We start from the raw sequence: 4,779 nt of genomic DNA on the forward strand, positions 1-4,779 counted from the left end.
GGGGGGGGGGGGGGGGGGGTGTAGTTTATCACAGCAAAATGTGTTCTTATGCAGTGGTTTCTAGAGCATTAGAGCAAGCGCCAGTGAACCACACTTACAATGCCAAATGTGTTTATTTCTGTACATATCTGCCACAGAAGTGTCTTGTATTTAACACTATTATTTAAGCTTATTTAACCTAAAGTTGTTTATTTTATTAAGGGTATTTGTTTTTGTTTTTTGTTTTTTTTCTGCACTAAGGAGAGATAAAGCTCTGTGTATGTTGTAAAGTGTGTAGCTTGCCAGGGCAAAAAACTATATATTTAAATATATAAATGATGATTTTGGAGATTCCAACATTTGGATGCTGCTAGATTACAGTTTGCTGGTTTGTATGCTTTTAAAAATGTCTCTCTCCGTAAACTGTCTCATCCCTGGTGGGACACTGGTTGCTTTATTTGTTTTTGTTCTAATTTTTGTTTTGTTTTTTTAATAAATGTAGTTGTAAAAATAAGGATTTTTTGTGTTGTTTTTTTTTAAAAATGTGTTTCTATTGCCAGAATTTCTTTTTTTGAGGATAATCTGCCATGTTTAGTAGACTTAATTAAAACCTGCTGTGTTAAAGGATAGATTCACATTTTTAACTCTCTGTTAAGTGAGATTGATGCTGCTCTCACATCTGCCCGTTAAATATGAAGCTGGAGCCAGGATATGGTTAGCTTAGCTAAAACTAAGACTGGAAGCAGGGGGAAACAGCAAGCATAGCTGTTAAAAGAAATAATTCTAGCAAACAAACCACAACTTGTCTTTTCTACACTTTGTTTTTTGTATTAAACAAACTAGATATAACATGTTAATTAGAGAGCTTTAAAGGTGCTGGTAGGAGTTTGTTAACTTGTACAGAGCTAGGCTAACTGCTTCCTCTTTTCCAGCCTTTGTGCTACACTAAGCTAGTTGTTTGCTTTAGGTTTATATTCTCCATGCGGACATGAGAGTGGTATCAATCTTAAGATCCTCTTGAAAGAGGAATAAGTGAAAAAGCACATTTCCCAAAATGTCAAACTTTTCATTTAAAGCTACATTATCTAACTTTTTACCTTTAAAATGACAACTTCACTGCCATTTTGATTCTACACTGGTTTGTAATAGGGTGACTGGTGCTTGCTGTCATTCCCACTCTGTGCCCCCCACTTTTAGCTGCTGTTAGCGTCTCCATACTGCCCGGGACTGTTTGTTTGATAGAGACAGCTAGGAGGAGAAAAGGGGAGCGAAGCCGCTGAACCAGAGTAAATGTGGGACTGGTTTTTAGTGGTTGACCAGAGCTTTGTGAAAGCCTGCAGACAGACGGCGAGCTGACCTTCTTGCTGTTTGTAAAGTAATATTAGCCAGCTTCATATGTCTTGAAGCACTTGCTTGACATTTGGCTGTGTTGGAAAAGTTTTCAGCTTGCTAGTTTTCGATCAAAAGCAATGTAATCATAACAAATGCATGTGTACAGCTGTCAGTGTTTATGACAGTGGTATTGCAAGTGGGGGTGCCAAATCACACAAATACCAAATGCCTATATGTAATGTAAGAGTTCCACAGTCAAATGGTCTGGTCTGCACATTTCAACTTCATAATTCCTTCATCTACATTTCAAGTTCACTTTGGAAACTGTGCATCAGCAGTCAGAATAACAAGGAACTACATGTTAATAGAGTTGTAAAAGTCGCAGATATTTTAACACAAAGTCCTCAAATCTTGAGGAAACCTAAGATCTGGAATCCGTTATGAATGTAATACATCAACATGGGACTTAAGATGTATTGGAAAGACAAACCAAAGTGATAAAAGTGAGAGGATTTGAGAGGAGAGCTCTAAATTAGAGCACTAAGCCGTACCGCCTAGTGGTAGAAACGATATGGAAATGAAGATGGACTGAGAATATGTCCTCGTCAGCCAGCTGATACCTGTTCGGCAGGTTGAGACAGAAGACAAAGAGCTCATTTTGGACGGTACGTTTGTTGAGCTCCCACAGGTGAAAACAATAACACGAATCTTTTCTGTGAGAATTTTTCATCCTCTATTTTGTAAACAGCAGGTGTGCTAAGACTTTCGAATGGAAACATGAAACCATAATGTGTTTGTGACTTGATTCCCTGTGAGTTGCTGTGCTTTAAATAAATGACAGATGTTGCTTTCACCGCAGGGACGGCAAAGGACTCGCTGAATAATTAATCATAAGGCTTTTTGGGTGCGCAGAGAAAAACAATTAAATTTGTTTGCTACCTCCTGCATAAACCTCCAGCCCAGCTGCTGGAGTGTGGTCCAATCTATCATGTCCTCTAGGGGCTGGTGGGTATGCAGCTGCATTGAACTGTGGGTAGAGCTGTTCTGGCCGTGTCTTTTTTGGATACAGTTTTTCCCCCCACTGGACTCACCTTTGAGGGAGTTGGAACCAGCTGCAGTTCTTTGAAATGTTTTTATTTTTGTGCCACCACCTGTGTCAGCAAAGCAAGTGTCTGAGGTTACGAAGGAATTTCAATTAAAAGACGTTTCTTAATCCTGGAGGTTATATCACCAGGCTGCCTGTTCCGACCTCCTCTGTCAGGCCACTCGCACAAAAGAGCGGCCCATGAAAATGCCAGGACAGTCAAGCGTGGACGAGCTCTGGGTTTGGCCATGGGCAACATGCAGTCAGATGAGGTAGTTAATCTACATGTGTGTGAGCGGTGCCAGGACAGCAGATGGAAGCTCCCACTGGCACTAGGCGAAAGTGTTGCCTGTTTCAGATGGAGGAGGATTTTAGGGTGTGTTGTGGTGGGTAAGATCAGGAGTTTGATCACTAAAGAGAGGTGCCAAATGACTTTGGCATCAGGAGGATCTGGAGGAGAAGTGTCCGTGGACAGAGGCCGGGTCAGTGGCAGAGTGGAAATGAAATACGAGCTGCAGCAAAAACATCCATGGGACCAATCTAATACTACAATCACATGCTGCCATTTTATTAGCCTTGCAAAATATGCTGACCAGCAGAAACATTAGACCCAATCCAGTAGGCTGATCTACTCCAACCAGATCTAACCAGCTCACAGTCAAACAAACCATATTGATTTGCAATATTTGACTGTGTCAGCAGTTTGAGGAATAAATGTTAACATTTCTCCTCCTCTCAGGAGTGACGGCCGTCCACCGCTACACAGATCTGTTGCTCATCACACATAATAGCATGTGACTGGGACGCAGTTGTCCTGCTTCCTCGGTCCCACAGCAGATGCTGCCCTGCTGTGAGTGCCACCCTAGTCAGGATCACGTTACCCAGAATAGGGTTCAGTGTGCCCAAAGCACAGCTGGCACCACTCACGGGGGGGGTCTATCGACTCTGTGTAGGTCAGCCTGTAGTTACTGCTCGCAAAATATCAAATATCAGTATCAGCTTTAGCTAGCAGGTTCCCTGGAATGATGAATTAGATTTTGTGTTTTTATTGGATTAAACAAAATCCTTGCAAAAAAAAACCTCTAGAATTGCAAGTAATAATTCATAAATATCAGAAATTCTGTCTTTGCATTATTCAGAATGGCTGTTGTATGTAGCCTAATCCTTGGTTCAATATCTTGATACCATATTTTCCACTTTTACAATAAAGTTGCATGTATAAATTATTGACCGCTACTCGGTTATTAAGCATTGAGGACGGTGAAAAAATTCAATAGGCTCGCCTTTGGTCTTGTCAGAAAGTTAGGAAATCTCAATTGTGTTGTGTGCCTGCGAGGCGTAACGGTAGGATTAGCTCTCTCACCTGGACTGCGTATCTGTGCGGCTCATCTCTCCTCAGCAGGCGCTTTGAAATTCCCTCTCACTCACTGGGGAGCTGCATCTCACACACAACACAAAAGAAAGGAAAGGAGGGAGGGAGGAGGCGAAAAGGGAAACAGCAGACAGTCATCTCTCTCCCCCATCTGCCTCACAGGTCCCCACGGGCCGTCACTATCTGTCAGTCAAGTCACAGGTGACCACCCTCTTAGCTGAACCCAGTGAAGGGCAACATTTTATAAGCCACTTGCCTGACTGCCTGGCCTCAATAGAAATCAGAAAGGGTAAAAAAAAAAAGAAGAAAAGATTCTCCAGAAAGGTCATTGCTGGCAGAAAAGCTTGAAATCTCACACATCTGGCGGAAACAAAACCTCAGCAAACCTCCTGTGTTGTTGGTGTGTGGATAAAAGAAAGGCTCATGTCTGTTGTTTCACTGCCAAATTAGATAAAGAGACAGGAACAAATAGATAACACAGGGCTGCTGAATTATCTTCATTTTCCGAGATGTCCTTGTCTGTTGTCCTTGTCAGCCTCCAAGCAACAGCGAATTCTGCTATCGATTCTCAATCGGCTGCTTCAAGCGCAAACAGCCCCAGCTGTGAGGAGCATTCAAGGCGCTGGGCAGGTGGGTGAGCGGGTGGTAGGTGGTGGTTAGGAGTTGTTCAGACCCAGATCTCTATGCTGACTTTCTCTCTTTTTTAATTTAAGATATTGATTATGCAAAGTTGCATTGGTCTGGCCTGGCCTATATGGCTGAGTGGAGGGGTTGTTTTAGAGGGTCATGGGAATATTGATGTCTGGAGGGTGAATGGTAGGTGTGAGAGTGGGGGCGTATAGAAGCGAATAACAAACAACCCCCACTGACCCATCATCAGCAATAAAAGCTTAACTGGAGTAGCAATCGATCGAGATACAGAGACACTGGAAGGTCAAATGCAAAATGTGTTTGAGCCTTTCTCGGCGACTCTGTGAGCTCAGGAATGAGCGATGCCATTTACCTTCAACCT

The sequence above is a fragment of the Morone saxatilis genome, unplaced genomic scaffold, assembly GCF_004916995.1.
Source record: "Morone saxatilis isolate NCDOM2014 unplaced genomic scaffold, NCSU_SB_2.0 Contig19, whole genome shotgun sequence".
In the NCBI taxonomy this organism is placed as follows: Eukaryota; Metazoa; Chordata; class Actinopteri; family Moronidae; genus Morone; species Morone saxatilis.